The following is an 18860-nucleotide window of genomic DNA, read 5'->3' as shown; positions in this document are numbered from 1 at the left end:
GTGATAATAAAGGTAATCCTTTTTTGCCACTGTAGGTTGTGGACTGCTAGTGTGTCTTACCAATGACATTATTGGCTCTAAATGTAATCAGATCAGAGAACTAATTACACATTCCCATTGTAAGTTTCTCTTTCCCAAAAGAACTTCTGATACTAACAACGCTATCAGTCAGTGTTCTGACAAAGAAGCAAATCTCCACCAATATTATGAAAATATTATAGAACAAGGAATTCATTATGGGACTAAGATAGCACACAATTGTGGAAGAAGCTGGAAAATAGGATTTTTAAATTTTTTTATTTTTTAAATTTATTTTCAGTGTACCAGAATTCACTGTTTATGCACCACACCCAGTGTTCCATGCAATACATGCCCTCCATAATATCCACCACCAGGCTCACCCACTTTCTCACCCCCTGCCCCTTCAAAACCCTGATTATTTTTCAGAGTCCATAGTCTCTCATGTGTTCATCTCCCCCTCCAATTTCCCTTAATTCCCTTCTCCTCTCCACTTCCCTTTGTCCTCTCTGTTATTTCTTATACTCCACAAATAAATGAAACCATATGATAATTGACTCTCTCTGCTTGACTTATTTCATTCAGCATAGTCTCTTCCTGTCCTGTCCATGTTAATACAAAATTGGGTATTCATCCTTTCTGATGGAGGCATAATACTCCATAGTGTATATTGACCACATCTTCCCTATCCATTCATCCATTGAAGGACACCTGGTTTTTTTCCCACAGTTTGGCGACCGTGTCCCTTGCTGCTATAAACATTGGGGTACAGAAGGCCCTTCTTTTCATTACATCTTATCTTTGGGGTAAAGATCCAGCAGGGCAATTGTAGGGTCATAGGGAATCTCTATTTTTAATTTTTTGAGGAATCTCCACACTGTTTTCCAAAGTGGCTCACCAACTTGCATTCCCACCAACAGTGTAAGAGGGTTCCCCTTTCTCCACATCCTCTCCAACACATGCTGTTTCCTGTCTTGTTAATTTTGGCTATTCTAACTGGTGTAAGGTGGTATCTCAATGTGGTTTTGATTTGAATCTCCTTGATGGCTAGTGATGATGAACATTTTTTTCATGTGTCTGTTAGCCATTTGTATGTCTTCATTGGAGAAGTGTCTGTTCATGTCTTCTGCCCATTTTTTTGACATGATTATCTGTTTGGTGTGTGTTGAGTTTGAGAAATTCTTTATAGATCCTGGATATCAGCCTTTTGTCTGTACTGTCATTTGTGAATATCTTCTCCCATTCTGTGGGTTGCCTCTTTGTTTTGTTGACTGTTTCCTTTGCTGTGCAGAAGCTTTTGATCTTGATGAAGTCTCAAAAGTTCATTTTTGCTTTTGTTTCCTTTGCCTTTGGAGACATGTCTTGAAAGAAGTTGCTGTGGCCAATATCAAAGAGGTTACTGCCTATGTTCTCCTCTAGGATTCTGATGGATTCCTGTCTCACGTTGAAGTCTTTTATCCATTTTGAGTTTATCATTGTGTATGGTGTAAGAGAATGATTGAGTTTCATTCTTCTACATATAGCTGTCCATTTGGAAAATAGGATTTTTAATGAATTTCAGAGGAATTGGAGATGCACAGAAAAGTCAGTAACCGGCCCTTATCTGGCACATCCAGCTGTCAGACTTGGACCATAAAAGACACATGATGGAGTTCTGGCAGCAATGTTTAAACAACTCAGAATTCTAAATAATAATTCATTTGCAGTTTTGACTATAGGTATTGGCACTTCTCCATTGCTTACAAATATAAACTTCTTAACATTTCATCATCCATCCATTTTGGCAGAAAGAAAGGTGCTTTGTGTAGAAAATATTTTTCAATTCTAACGTGGGAGTGAAATTACATAAGTATTTATTTCAAAGGAAATGAGTAACCACAGATCAGTAGGTTCATTTTATTTCGCACTGATATTTATTTCATTTTTTCCTTGCTGAGTTTAATTTAAAAAATCTTGTGTAGAGAAGTTCAGTGCAATTAAATCAGCAGGAAAATGTATTTATTATGGAGAAAGCATTAAGAAACAAAGAAAAAGACTGCTGAGAGAATTTATTTTGGTAATTCCACCCAGAGGGCTAAGGTTAAAGATTCAATTTATACTCAACAGGGAGGAAGTAGTGAATAAAGGAGGCAGAGTGACTTAGCAAGATATTTTTGTGGTACAAATATTTCATGAGAAATAGTCAAATTTGTTTGGTACTGGGACTGGAAAATACCAGCATGGAAAACAGAGCTTTGGAAAAAATCAACCAGGTCCATTTTGCAGTTGGGAATAGATAAACAAATCTTCTTCAGTATGATATACTAAGATGTAAGCAAAATGTCATGAGAACAAAAAGAAATGAACTCTTTTACCTCAGATAGATTGTGAAGAGTCTATCAAAGAGATAACATTAATTGGAACTTATAGAATTGGTAAGCCTTTTCTTGCTGCCACTTAAGGAGTGAATGATGATGTCCTAGCAATGGAGATCAGCAGGTTCAACATTATGGGGGGTCATCGAAGATTCAACAATGTGAAGGGAAAAGGGAAAATTAGGATTTAGAAACATGTTGCTGGTATGCAATAAAAGGTGATGATCTGGGAGATAAGCTGTTGGTGGTGCAGAGAGTGGAGAGGGGATGAGAGGACTGATTTCATGAATGATTTTTAGGAGTGTCATGAAAGGGACTTTTGTAGACTAAATTTAAATGGTTGAATGGAGAAAAATCAATGAATATCTCCGAAGTAGTAAAATGATCAAAATTTATAATATTTTAGGAAACTGTGGTACCAAAGCAGAGAAAGGACTGGTATTGGAAGAGAAAAAATTGCTGCAAAAGATACAACTCTATCTGAAGCTTATTCAAGAATGAAAAATTGTGAAGATACATTAGAGAGACCAGGGAATGGGCATTTGGAGATATTTTTTTAAAAAGGACAAGAGAGAGAGAAAGAGAGAGAGAGAAAATATTATGGCTTCTGAAGTTATAGGAAAAGTAGAGATAAGTACAGAGTTATGTTAAGTGGAAGAAGTATAATTCTGTAAGACAGAAAAACCAAAATAAAATTAAAGTTATTTCAAAAAATGTTAATAGAATTATAAGGCCAAAGATTTGTCTCTAAAAAGAAAGAAGAAAGAAAAGAAAGGAAGACGAGAAAGTAAGAAAGAAAGAAAGAAAAGCAAGCCAGTAACTTGGGAAATTTTGGCAATGTAAAATTTTGTTAAGTGTTAAGGAGTGATCATTATTTCTGAAGGAATTGGGGAAAAACAGAATTTTTTCCTGAAACATGTATAAATGAAGGTGTATCTTAAAAGATATGTGAAAAAGAATTTATAAAATATATGATGCCTCTTTCACTTTTTTATAAAAGGTTAATAAGAAGGTAAGTTCAATCATATCTCAGCGTTTGCCTGCCCTGAACCGGTTCTTTAAATCTGACCAAGTTGTTGAAACTTAATCATATTTTTCTCCATCATAGGACCAAATTATACACTGAACTTCCATTCAGTTATTTTCACTTAACATTATTTTTTTTAATTCTCACCTATGTCATAAAATTTTCTTCAAAATAACATTTTAGTAATGTAGAATATTTGATTTCATATGTGGATTATGATTTATTAAACTTTTTCCAGTTGTTGGGCCTTTGTACTATCTCTTATTTTTGGTATTATAAAAAACAGCTGATGAGCATCCAAATACAACAATCAAAAATAGTTTTCTTATAGGAATTTTCTTGAAGTGGAATTACTGAATGAAGGGATTAAATATATTTATGTCTCTGGAAACATGATGTTCAATAGTCCTCTAAAAATACACGACAGCTACAAGCCCATTAGCAATGCATGAGAAGGATTGTATCAGCACATGCATGTCAATGATCAATATTGACATTTAAAAAATATTTACTAATTTGAGAGGCAAAAATGGGTATTTCATTGACTTGCTGGCAATACTGGTGATTTTTTTTTTATCATGCTTGTTTATTATTTACACTGATTTTTGGGCATTTTATCTAATTTTGTAGAAAAGTTCATTTCTGAAAATGAGACAACCACACATAATTTTTTGTACATCAGTAGCACAATATTTTGGAAATATATTGAGAAGTGTTCTATGGGAAGAAGAGTACATTTGTGTTTAAAATATTGCATTTTTGAAAGAATTACTCTGTTGAATAACAAATGAAACAAATGTAGAAATAATGACTCAGAAGATTTGGAATACAAGCATTGTTTATTATTGAACTGAATATATACGACATATCAATTTTGTAATATATAAATATTGAATAATTATTATGGCCATATTTTTGATATAAACTATCAGTATTCTTATAAGATGGATTTGAAATACAAAACACATGTTAGCAAAATTAAAAATTTAAAAATACATCTTACTGGGAGGAGTTAAGATGGCAGAGTGGTAGGGGGCTCTTGGGCTTGTCCCTTGAACACAGGTAGATCAACATCAAATCATTCTGAACAATGAGGAAATAGATCTGAAAATTAAGAAAACAGTCTGCACAACTGAAGGGAGAGAATGTGCTTGATGGAAAATTCAGAGACATGAATTGGGGGAGAGAAAAGCCATGGTGTGGTGGTGGGGAGGGAACTTTTTTGTAGAGAAAAGTCAGGGAGAGAGGGAGAGAGCAGGAGACAGCAGTGGGTGGGGTTTGTGCAAGACACTGGTGTGGGGGATCCCCTAGGTCCCACTGGGAGAAAACATTGGAAGAGGATCTATTGCGTCTCCAAGGACAAAAAAACCCACTAGGTGCCACTGAGCAGCCGTTCAACAGCAGGGGACAGAGGCTCTTGCAGAGGGCAGAAACCTGATCACAACTTTTCACTGTGCTTCCCCATATACTCAGAGCACCCACACAGGTGTGTGAGTGCTTTTCTGAGACAGAATGATGCCAGGTGCAGTGCTGTGAGGTGCTCCTCCAGAGGAGGGGAACAGTCTCCCCCTTGCTGGTTCCCTTAAGATTTGGAGTTATGAATCCCGGCCTCTGGCCAGAGATAAAATACAGAAGAACTGTAGCACCATGTGTGCCAACAGCCCAGGCACAGAAAGGTTAAGGGTGGGGAACTGGCAAAAGCCTGGGATATAGGAGAAGAGATTGATTGCTATTCGGTGATGGCCTTCTGAGCAGAGAGGCCATGAGTCCTCCTCTTCAGGGACAAGGGAGCAGGGTGATTCTATCGTTCACACACCCCACCCACCAACACAGTTGGACTTCAGGAGAAACACAGCACCCTCAGGGGAGGCTAGAGTCACTCACACCAAACTCCACAACCCTGAACCCAGCAGGACCATCTTTACTAGGGCAGGTCTAACTGAACCAGTTCAGCAGGCCTCTTCCTCAGAAGACCAACACAGGGCCCCCATGTGTACCAAGTGCACTAATCATAGAGTACTCCAAAGTGTCAGCTTCAGCTATGAAACTTGAAATCAAACACAATAAAAAATTTGGAAAGATGACAAATACATGGAGATTAAAGAACATCTTACTAAAGAATGAATGGGTTAGCCAAGAAATTAAGGGAGAAATTTAAAAAAAATATATGGAAGCAAATGAACATGAAAACACAACAATCCAAAACCTTTGAGACACAGCAAAAGCAATCCTAAGAGGTAACTATAGAGCAATTTGGGCCTTCTTCAAGAACAAGTCTCAAATGCACAGCCTAACCTTACACCTAAAAGAACTGGGAAAATAACAGCAAATAAAACCTAAAACCACCATATAAAATAAGGTAAGAACAGAGGAAGGAATGCCATAATGTATTCTTAACTATAGAGAACAAACTGAGGGATGCTAGAGGAGAGTAGGGGGTGGGCTAAATGGGAGATGAATATTAAGGAGGGCATGTGTTTTTGATGAGCACTGGGTATTATATGTAAGTGATGAATCACTAGATTCCCTTCCTGAAACCAATACTATACCATGTGTTAAGTAACTTGAATTTAAATAAAATCTTGGAAGAAAAAATAAAAATAAAACTTATTTCAGTATTCTGTTTCCAAATTCCTAAATTGTATTAGGGAAAAAAACATGAAGTGAGAGAAATAAGGTAAATACATCATAAAGTCCTTTTCTAATGTAGGTAGAATCAACAAATATAATTCCATTCTTAACATTGATAACTAAAGACAGCAAAAACATTTATAAAAACTTGAATGTTGATATTAATAGAAATACTCCAAGACTGTCTTCCAAAAATGCATATAAAATAATGCATATTTAATATTTATAAAATATTAAAAATATTTATATAGCTAATTATGTAAGTCAAACGTACAACATAGTATCTTAAACACAAATAGCAGGGAACGAGTTAGAAAAATGTGAGCTAAAATAAACATGCACTAAATTCCACAATTGCTAGAGCCAATGCTCATAAATTCAACTTAGTATTAAATATTATGCTTCTCTAAAGTATAGGGTTGTTGATTCACTATGTTCAATCACTAGTACACCTGAAACTAATGTAATATTAAAAAAATTGTTCACTTCAATTAAAAAAAATTGTTATGCTTCTCAAACACATTAGGTGCATTTCCAAAAAATACTAATCATGGTAGAGCTTATGGGGAAAATAGAGTTAAGACTAGACCTCTGAGAAGTTTATATGAAACTGTTTAACCTCTAAAAAACAGTAACAGTCCTAAACAATATCCTAGAACAGATCAAAAGATATTTTAAGATCACATAAAGAAAAATATATATATTGATTTTTGTTCTAATTTAGTACAGCAAATGTAGAAGTGTATCATTAAAAAGAAAGAAGAGAAACAACCAGTCATTGTGCCTCTCCTAGTGAAGTGATGCTAAAAAAAAAAAAAAAAAAAAAGATTTTTCAACTCTAGATCTATCTAGTAGTTTATAAGAAATAAGAGAGACAAAAATCATGTTAACTTCTTGAGGATGCAATCAATGAAGTCTAGAATTTGCAAACTAGTATATAACAAGGGAACTGATTTCTTCCACAAAAAATTCACAAGAGAAAGAAAAAAGAATGGAAGCCATGAAATAATATCAAGGACTATCAATCAAATACACCTTATAAACCTTGTATTTCAGGTTTCATGATGACTTGTGTAGAGGGAAATTATTGAAAATACAGATAATACAAAATTGGTCATACTTTGATAACTATTAAAGCCTGGTGATGAATGCATGCAGTGTCATTAAACTATTCTATACACTTTTGCATATGCTTGAAATCTGCCATTAAGAAAATAAAGACAAAAGCAAAGAATGATAATGGAAATGATATGAATGAGAGTACAAGCTACTGAGTTGTGGAGACAAGGGAAACTTTCCCAGCTATGGAAGGAATAGCACAAATGAATTTTGCTTCCAAACAGAGAAGGAAACTGGGGTATACAGACATTGCATATAGCATTCATATGCATTTAGCTGTGTTGAAATACTTTGCATTCAACTGCTGTTACTTGGTTGCCTTGACTTGCTCATTATGAACAAAGTCATGCATGGTGCAGAAACATACACTTTAGGAGGACAGACTGTATGTAAGAAGGAAGAAGGGATAATGACAATTAAATCAGTATATAGTTAAAATGAATTAAATTAGGCAAAGAAGATCATCCATTTTTCACATTTTTTAAAATTTTTTAAGATCATCCATTTTACCTTGACAAAATAATAAGCCCTCATTAAGTATAAAAATCATGAACATTTATACATATCTTATCTCTTACCACACTAATATGTAAGTGCAAATTATTTCAACCAATTTGTATTTATTATTCAGAGGCATTCCTATATTTTTTTGATGTTAGTACTCCTTCCAGTAGTTCTTTTAATCAAACATTTCAATTTTGGAGTGATAATTTTATTTCCATGATCTGGAAGATGTCTATATTTTCCCATGTTGAGTGCATATATGATACAATGTTTGAGCTTACATGTAACAAAATTCTTTTTGTTATTTTTATACACAAATTATAATTTGAAATGTGTCTGAATTCCTGGATAATTAGACTTCTTTCTTAAATTTTTGTAATATTCCCTTTCTGTCTTTTGAAATCTATTGTTCAAAAACTTCAATTTTTAGTATCTGTGCAGGTATTTTTCCTAATTTTTTTAAAAGATTTTATTTATTTATTTGACAGACAGAGATCACAAGTAGGCAGAGAGGCAGGCAGAGAGAGAAGAGGAAGCAGGCTCCCTGCGGAGCAGAGAGCCTAATGCCAGGCTCCATCCCAGGACCCTGGGACCATGACTCGAGCTGAAGGCAGAGGCTATAACCCACTGAGCCACCCAGGCAGCCCATTTTTCCTAATATTTTTAGAATTCAAAAAGTCTGGCAGAACTTACTGTACATGTTGCTTTTACTCACCTTACCCTGTTACAAGAAGAGACATTTTGATCACTCAGTTTTATGACTATTGATTTTAACCAATTTCCTTTTCTAGGAATAGTTACTAGTTGCAAGTTGAATTTTCATGATTAATAATAAATATGTTCCTTTCGTTTTGGGGTTATCTCAACTTTGTCCTTTACAATATTTATCCAAATTTTTCAATCTATATTTTTCTGAAAGGTCAAATGTGTTATTTATTGTCTGTAAGAAACATCTACAAGTATTTGGATGCTAGTTTTACCATTTGGTTTCAATTCATAATACAGATTTGATTAAAATATCATGGCATTAACACAAAGATTACATAAATGCAAATAGTATGAAAGAAGTTATATTTTATATATATTCTTCAATGGAAAGCATAGCTTATATAGTTTAAATTATGGGACACATGTTAATAGTGTAAGCCCTTCTTTAATTTTTATATTGAGCACAGATATACATAGCTGTGAAGTAACTGAATTTCCACCCATTATAGTATTGAATTATTTCACATAAATATAGTTTAAAAATAACTTTATCTATGAATCAGTACTGTAGGTTTAGTTAGTGTGAATTTATTAATTAAGTTTTATTAATACAAGTTTCTTGATAACTCTAGTAACTTCTTTCTCAATCACTAAATTTTGACCTGGCACTTTAACCCTCAGGATCCTTTGATCTGTTGTTATTGTTAGTGATTTCCCATGGATAGAAATAATTACAATATTTCCTTTCTGTTGGAGAGACTATCCAAGTGAGTTTATCTTTAACAAAGCATACTTCTTAAAAATATAAGCTTGGTACTAAAATAAATTAATCATGTTTCCATAGGAATTTACATTCTTTTTCTCCCAGAACTTGTCTCTAATATCAGAGTGTTTTATGTTTTTGAATTGATAGTTCACGTGCAGAAAATTCTTAGGATCCATTCTTATCTGCTTTGGGAAATGAAAAGCAGTGTGAGTCTTTTGAAATGAAGGCCAAAAAAGGGTAACCATGTCTCCAGTTCTACCACAGACTTAGATATTGGAGAATTTTGTGTGTTCGTGCCATCTCTGGTTACTTCCAGGTAGATCCTGAATTTAAATTTAGCTCCAGTAATATTGACTATGATTTAAGAGATACCAATAAAGTTCTGAGCCTACATTTCTTCTTTTTAAAAATGTTAGTAGTCAGGGCTCCTGGGTGGCTCAGATGGTAAAGCATCTACCTTCAGCTCAGGTTATGGTCTCCAGGTCTTCGGACAGAGATCCGAATTGAGGTATCATGGGCTCCCTGCTCAGTGGGGAGTCTGCTTCTCTCTCTCCCTTTCCGTGTGCCTCTCCCCCTTGTTCTCTCTCTCTCGCTTTCAAATGAATAAATAAAATCTTTTAAAAAATGCTTATAGTCATCATAAATCACAATGCATGATGGGGAATGGCTAGCAAATAAACATTTAATGGATATGTATTTATTTCTGTTGTCATGGTTGTTTATCAGTAAGTCTATTCCTAATATATTGATTTTTAAAACAGCTTAACTCTTTCGATTCTCTACTCTCCACTAATCCATGTTATTATAATTTGAGAACTTTAACTATTTCACTGCCTTCCCTTAAAACATTTTTCCCTTTTTGCATTCCATCCCATTTTTTTTCCTTAAAATCATTTGTTACTATTTATAAATCTGGGCAAAAAAAGAACCCCTTGGTATCTGTTTCTAATGTGTTTTTCACATTGCTTTTTCTCAATATGCTTAATAAACTATTAATAAATAATTTTAAATGATGCTGGAGAAACTACACACTAAATGTTGACAGAGATAAAGTGCAGCAATTGTTAAAGGCAGATTGATTTCAAGCTCTTTCTTCACTGGACTTAGAGTTGCAAGAACACTACTATAAAACAGTGTTTATTACAATTATATTTAATGAGGACAACAAACAAAGTCACAGCAGCATATCCCTTTCCAAACTTTTTAACATTTTAATCAGGAAAAAATATTTCTTGATCAGGCAACACTACCTAATTGGGAAGGATCCTAATGGGTCTTTGCCTGGATATTTGATACTAAAACAAATACCAATGATTGAGAATTAAACTGGGAAATGCAACATGGTAATTTAATTCATGATTATTTCCTTATTATTATAGAGCAAATTATTCCTACGTCAAGCACTTCATGAAGCTAAGGAATGATGTACATTGCTTGAAAAGGTCAATATCCCTAAGTGGGTAAATGGGCATTTGTTGCGCCAAGAGGGTGACTTGAAATTTCTCACTGCTTTTCCAGCGAAAGGGAGGGGCTCCACTCTGCGGCACCTAGAAATTCAGACCTACGTCTTCATGTGTGCCCAGCACGCCCTAAGGAGGCAGTCTCAAACTTGCTTAGAAAGCTTAAAAGGGCATTTGTAACTTCCAAAGGGTTATGATTTATGACACAATCAATAGATTTACCATGAGTCACTTGATAAGAAGTGTAACAGAGCTATCAAGAAAACAGGTTTGGGGCTCAGATGACTAGGGCTCAGTGTTGGTGCCCATCCCTTACTAGTTGTTTGACCTTGGGCAAAATGCTCAACCACAAGCTCTCATTTCCTTACTTTTAGGGGCATTGACTCCTACCTCGTTTGTTGGTGGGGAAAGTCAAGTGAAATAGCATGAATAAATTCTCATAGTTCTTGGCACAGAACCGGTGTCTCCAAATGATAGGCTCCAATTTTTTCTAGATGTTTTAAATATATTTTTAAAATATTTTGTTTATTTGAGAGACAGAAACTGAGACAGAATCACAGAAAGAAAGCATGAGCAGGGGAGGGGGCAGAGGGAGAGGGAAAAGCAGTGCAGGGAGCCCCAAGCAGGGAGCCTAAGGCAAGGCTTCATCTCAAGACTCTGAGATCATGACCTCAGCCAAGACAGAAGCTTACCCCAGCCACCCAGGCACCCCTAGATGTTTTAAATATTTAAACAACGAACAATGCAATGTATTTATTGTCCTTACAAAACAAATAGTTTCATGTGTTTTCAGTTACTTGTAAGAGTTGAGAACCTCCAAATCACATGGAAATAAGAAATGTTTATTAGTGCTAACATTGTTTAGTATTTCTTGATTTTTTTTAAATGTAAAGTATCTTGCTGAAGACATGACATGACTCTAATTAAAACGCAGTCTTTTAGGCATTTATTTTTGTTCTTATTCTAGAACAGCAGTAATAGAGACAGGCAAAATAATATTCCTAATTAAGTTAATTATGCCTATTCAGTTAATCATAAGGTGCATAAATCTATCTCTGCACTGCATGAGCCTAGAAGGTACTTACTGGAAATTACGCATTTCTCATTGAAAATTAAGAAAACTGGGGGCAAAATACAGTTGAGGTTTGCCTAGACACATTTTGCTCTGATTTGATTTTAATAGAAGACGTCTTGCAAGAATAAGGTCATGGTACTCTGTTCATACAATAATTTCTAACAGTCAATAGGACCATTTTGATACATTTCATTATGCTTATAAATTGAAAGGAGACGTTCAGGCCTGCATGGAAATGCTAATGGCAGTGAGCTCCATGCATCTACCTTGCCCCCTTGAACTTCATTCACAGCTCACACTGTAGGAACCAACCTCTGCTGGCAGTCTTGCCATCTTCGCTTCCATTTAAATTCGCACATTTTATTCTAGAGAGACATAGCATGCTTGCTCGGAAACTTGATATTTATCATGTTTGTATTCTAACCGTCTTCCAAAGTGTACGTGGGAGTACCATTAGTGTCACAGAATAGTGTACCAATGTTAGAGATGAATGTGTGCAATGGTTTTCAAGGGATAAAAAATAAAGTGAAATTATATAAATAAAAGTCACATATTGGCTGACATACAGGAAACCCCCCCCCAACTGACAGCTACTATTGTTAGAAATTTTTTTGATTATCTAAATGGTAAATAATACAACATATATGTTATTCTTGCCAAACAAGTAATCTAATATTTCACTCCCAGTCGTGAAGAATCCAACTATAGTCAATTTCAAAGATGCAGAAAAGGGGAACATTACAGGAATTAAATTGACCATGGCCTTTTGCTTAGGTCTATTTGATAAAGAAATATGGGCCTTTGGGTTTGCTTTGCTCCTTTCCTTTGTTTCTTTGGCTATCACCATATTGAGGGATTCCATTTTTTGGAGCCATTGACTCACTGATGTACAGTCCTCCACAGGATGAGACCAACTGAGAAAGAAAAAGCTTATGAACAGATGCAACATTTCCTGAATGAATTTAAAAACCTTTTCTTTTTCTATATCATAAGTTTTGTTAATAAATCACTACTTATTGAGTGCCTACAGGATGTTTATCTGTGCCTTTGGCAATATATTTAATTCTAATTCAGCTATATGCTGCTGAGGTATACATTATGCAAGAGGAAATATTACTTTGGGTTAGGAGACACATTTTGGTTTATTCCAGAGTTCTTTAGATTCTTCAGTGTGACCTGGACAGGGCATATTTTCTATAAGACAAATATGTTAGCTCATTTGTGACCCACGTTTCATGTACCGTTAACTTCCTTCTAGCTACTATGTTGGTCTTTTCCAAAAGGAATAATTTATTACAAGTGGGATTCATTCATTCCTAATTCAGGTCATTAAATTACAAACATTTTAAACAAAAGTTAATAGAGGCTTGAGCTGGCATTTTAAAAAGTTCACTATTAGTTGATTTTGAGTTAATGAACTCTGTTAAAGAAGTGTATTGTTGCTGATTCAATTTAAGTCTTTATTAGGGATTTAAACTCAGAGGGACTTGTCTAAACCCTCCATCAATCATGTGACCTGAAGCACATTGTTTAACCTTATGAACTTCATATTCCTTGTAAGCAAATTGGTAAAAATAATAATTTTCCTGAAATGGTAATTTTGAATATTAAACCAAGTCAAATAATGTAAAGTACTTTGCATAGCCAAATGATCTATTATTTGATGGTAGTTAAAAGTATCTTTATTTTGGTTCTTTAAAAAAATTTTCAGGTAATTCTCTAAGATCTTAAAATGTTGCAAGAATAAGAAAGAGAAGCTGAGAAACAAATAAAAATTATACAAGCATGGGGTGGGGGAGAGTTCTCTTCAAGGGATCCCATGCTCTTGATTACTGCCTAGACTAAGGGGTAAGAGCAGGGGAGGTGGAAATAGAGTTCTATTTTGAGCTCTATCATGTTTGAAGGGAGTTCCAACTGCACATTCTTTACACCCTGAAAACAAAATCTACACAACAATGATAAAAATAGGCCATAATCCAGATTCTAGTTGTTATCATGAAAAAAAAAATATTGATATCACTGGCTCAGACATGAAAGCTTCCACTGGTGAATCATCCTACTTTTTGCTATCGTAAGGATTAATCTTGCAATTTTAACATATTATTGCCCTTTTTTTCCCCCTCCAATACTTCTTAGTACAATTAAGCTTTCAAGGTCTGGTAAAGGTGGCTGCAATTTCATTATTTTTATGTCTCATCAAATTATTTACCTTGCCAGGCATTTACCACCTGCTTTTCTCCGGAATTTCAGTTCAAATTTGTTTTAAAGAACAAATGTGTTGCCCTCACTGCTGAGGAAAGAATGTTAGCAGGGGAACAGAAGAGAAAAACATGAAAAACTCATTAGAAGAAGAGCATTTGTTTTTGTAATGCCATTTAGAATGTGATAGATTTGACGGGAAAGCACTGATGAAATATACAGGCATGTAAATCCAATTTGTAGAAGAAGTGATGGCCATTTCCCCAAGGATTCTGAACTCTCATCTGCTGAATTATGGTACCCCATTTGTCTCGCCTCTGCCAGGAAATTCACTTGCGAATGTTTGAAATACATTGGTTTCCAGGTAGTTTCTTTCATTTGAGGAGAGGGAATGTCTTCTATTTTATTACATTTATATTTGGTCTCTCACTCTGAAGTGCATTGAGGACGGTCTCCCTGGATGTGATGCACAGGCATAAATTAAGCATGAAGACCAAATTCTCATGTTTCTTACTTCACTTTCTTTCCTCCCTTGGCAACCACCACCGCATGCCCAAATGACGCCTCAGGAGACAGTTTAAAATGACTAATCTAGGTATCATTATGGTTGAGATATTTGGAAGTTATTAAAATAGTTACTGTGACTTCGCATACTAATTTAATGTTTTATATTTAATATGTATATTGTATAACTCCTGTAATTATTTATAAGATTATTATTTATGCTAAATGGAAGGGGGGAAACTGTAAGCAAAAAACTTACAGTGATTATATTTTCATGCAAACTCACTAAACTATAACATATCCAGACAACTTCTCCTAACCAGGAGTACCTTGAGGTTGTCAAGAAAGATGTATGGTGGGGCACCTGGATGGCTCAGTGGGTTAAACCTCTGTCTTTGACTCAGGTCATGATCTCAGAGTCCTGGGATCGAGCCCCACATTGGGCTCTCTGCTCAGTGGGGAGCCTGCTTCCTCCTCTCTCTCTGCCTGCCTCTCCACCTATTTGAAATTGAAATAAATAATATCTTTAAAAAAAAAAAGAAAGACGTATGGTGTAATGTCAAGAAGATCATCTCTGCATTCAAAGAGACCTGAGACAAATGTGCATTTCTTCATTCAGCAGCCCTGTTAAACAATCCCATGTTCAGCTGGCAACTCTCAAAAATGTTGATAATGACATTCTCACATAGGATTAAATAAAACTGGGGTAGAAACCACTTTTCTTTTGAGAAAATGGCAAATTCACAGATTCACTTTCCTAGTTTTATCTGTGGTTTCGAGAGCAGCAATCACTAAATCTTTGCTGGTGACGTGACCATATGAGTTTTAACTCCAGGCCACACTAGGTCGAAGCCTAGTGGAGTTCTTCCCATTATAATCCAGGTTCTAGTTATCACTGCTGAAAGGGATACAAGTTAACAGCGGGACTTAAATACATGCATAGATCTTTGCCTTGTTCAAATATGCCACTAAAATAATAACACAGGGAAAAAAAAAAAAAAAGAATGAACCAGAAGTCTAGGGGACAAGGGACTCAGCAAATGAGAAACATCAGTGAACATTCAGAGATTGGAAAACAGATGAATTAACAAGAGGCTCTGCAAAACCAACAAAGCTGAAATCCAGGGCCAGCAGAAACAAGGTACTCACAGAGAAGGAACCCTTACAGGCTAGGAAGTCTTGTGTTCTAGCAACCTTAGTGTGTGACAAAGAGTAAGGAAAAATGGAGACATTTGTTGTGCATCTCCTTAAGAAATTCGAAGTTTTTCTTTACCTGTGCTTATAGACACCTACCCTCTCTCCCATGATAGTAGCACATGCCTTCCCCACATAATTAGAACTAGAAAGAATAAGGACACAGTGAGGTAGGGACTAGCGTATCTTATTAGAAACAAAAATTAGATTGAAGCTTATATAGTTTAGATCACTTTTATTATTTCACTTCCTAGAGATATGGAAGTATTCTCCTATGATGGCTTTTTGGCAGAAGTCCAGTGAAACTTCTGGGCCTTTGTTCAGTCTCCTTTGGTTAAGCCTACAAATTGACAAGATTTTTCTCCAGTATGGAAATTATAACTGACTTTTTAGTGCCTGAAGAAAAGAGAAAAGAACTTTAAGGAAACATATACAGTTAACGGAAAGCAAAGCACCAAAGAAATGATAATACCCTCTGGGAGAAAAAAAAAAAAAAAAAAAGGAAATCTTGCATCCATAACACAACTATTAGATGCTCTTTTTAAATTGTTGTTGTTTTTGGGGCGCCTGGGTGGCTCAGTGGATTAAGCCGCTGCCTTCGGCTCAGGTCATGATCTCAGTGTCCTGGGATCGAGCCCCGCATCGGGCTCTTTGCTCAGCGGGAGCCTGCTTCCTCCTCTCTCTCTGCCTGACTCTCCGCCTACTTGTGATCTTTCTCTCTGTCAAATAAATTAATAAAATCTTTTAAAAAAATAAATTGTTGTTGTTTTTGGAAAAGAAAGTGTTCTTAAATAACACCCCAATTAAGTATGCAAAAGTGGAAACAAATGAAGGTAAGAACATCTTTCAGAAAGAACAGGGCAAATAAGCAAAACAAAATGCAGAAGAAAGACAATCGAAAATTAAAGGATCATCCCAGGAGGGCCCAACATCCAAATAATAGGAATTTTAGAAAGAGAAAACAGAATTTTTCTAGAAATGATGGGTCTTATCTAGACCTTCTATATGCATCATCGTTGCAGAGAGGACTCCTACCCATGCAGAATAACAAGTGACTTCTTGAGAAGCTTTAACTCCATTTTCAAGCTTCAAGGCAGCAACTGCGCATTGATGTTTTGGGTTACCTCTCTCTTAACAGGTGTCAAAAGTGAAACCCAGCATCAGGAAGAGAGCTTCTGGTCCCAACAGCGTGGGTCAACAGGGTTTCATACAGTGTAACAAAACTCAGCTTCTGTAGATCTCACTGCCACAATCAACAGAAGTCAAGAGGAGTCCCAGAACCTAGTTTTTCCTTTCTCCCCAAATCCAGAGCCTCCTTGCTATGATCTGCTTTTAACCCATAAGGATTTATAAATACTATTACATCTTTTTTTTGTATCCATCACCTCTATGGCATCCCTTAGATGTCCTACCAATCCTCACAAAGTTCTGCTATCCCTGTTCTGGAAAGCCCCAGCACCTCACTAATTCTGAAACCTTTTCCACTCTGCCCTCTATCATGGCCCATCCTTGTCAAAAATCTCATGTACATGCTCTTACTTAAATGCGATATGCTAAATACTCTCCCTCTATGCTTCTTTTAGCTTCTTGTTCTTATGTTGAAGAAATATTCTTACTCTTCATGGTTGCTTTCAAACCATTCTCTTTCCCTCCTACCTAAAATTCTCTACCTTTGAATATCCTCTCATTAGATTGTATCATCAACATGGTTAGTGTCATCTAAAAGGCCTTTGTCTTAATCTTCTTTATTGCTATTTTTATTCGCTGTCACTCTTACATTACTCCTGACTTTCTTCCTATTAATTTAAAGATAAATCTAGATAAAACTTCCAACAGCTTTGCATCTTACTTTCTATGACTTCTCTCTTCAAAAAGCTTGTCCTCCATCCTACTCTAACTCCAGTGGTTGAATCCTAGAACTTGTCATTGCCGAGAACTTCAACCCTTTCATAATTACATACACCTCTTGCTCACTACTATTACCTATAATTTCATTGCATTTCATCCAGTGCTCCAAAAATGCTTTAACCCAACTAAGATTTCCAATTCACTGATACTTCCTCAATTTTATTCCTTCACATTCTCTCTGTCTCCCCTTTACTCACCTTAAATTCCCCGTTCCGTCATTATAATCATTCCTGTCTTTCCCTTGTTCCCATTCTCCTTCCTGAATCTTTGATAAATCTCAACCACGACTGTTACCAAGCTTTCTTCCACACCATGCCTGGACCCATGAATTAGCTGAAGATAAATTTACTTTATTGTTCTCTTTTTTCATTAGAACAAAAGGTGCCTGGGTGGCTCAATCTGTTAGGCATCAGACTTTTGGTTTCTGCTCAGATCATGTTCTCAAGAGTCATGAGATGGAGCCTTGCTACTGGCTCCCCTCTCAGCAGGACTCTGCGAGATTTTCTCCGTCTCCCTCTGCCCTTCTCCTCACTCATGCACATTCTTTCTCTAAAAACAAAACAAAACAAAACAAAAAACAAATAAAATCTTAAAAAAAATCAGAACCAAAGATTCAGATTATTCTTAAAACTGGTCAGTAATCATACAGTGTTACTCCAGTATGGTTCATTCATTCTCACACTCTCCTAGAAAACATTTCACAACTTCCCTGCTTTCTGAACTTCTAACACCCCTACCCTCATCTTCATTTCCAGATGATCATTTTGCTGCCTACTTTCTTTAGATGATTGAAGCAATCAATAGAGAATATCTATAATTACTATCTCTACATCCTTCCACAACTTGTATTCACTGATCCTACATTTTGCTTCTAATCCATTCAACAGATTTATTAAGCACCCCCTAGTAAGTGAGAACATAGAAATAAGGCATGGTTCTTGCCTTCACAGAGTTCACAGCCTCATTGGTGGAGCCAGCAGTCTTCTTGAGAAAGTGGGTCATCATTCTATCAGAGAGGAGATAACTTCATTACCTCTGTCTATGTTATTTGCTCAAGGTTTAGAACTAGCAAACTCCCTTTTCAGCCTTTACCCACCTGACGGCAGAAAGAATTAAGTGGAGCATAATTATTCAAATCAGAAAGTATCAAGATCATCTTATAATCATACAGAAAAAAAGTGTGACACTGTTAATTACTGCAAATGATTGAGATTGCTGATTGAGAGAAGAGTGCCTGCTTTTAAGGGCTGGCCGTCCCATGATGATGGCATAGTGCCATCTGCTGGATGCCAATTCTGGCTCATGATGTGATCCATCCAAGAAAGCTCTAAGAGTTGTGTAATTGTATGAAGAATTCCGCTTCCTAAATAATTTTTGATTTCAAAACCATTCA

The sequence above is a fragment of the Mustela lutreola genome, chromosome 6 (assembly GCF_030435805.1).
Source record: "Mustela lutreola isolate mMusLut2 chromosome 6, mMusLut2.pri, whole genome shotgun sequence".
In the NCBI taxonomy this organism is placed as follows: Eukaryota; Metazoa; Chordata; class Mammalia; order Carnivora; family Mustelidae; genus Mustela; species Mustela lutreola.
This window is presented reverse-complemented; position numbering follows the sequence as displayed.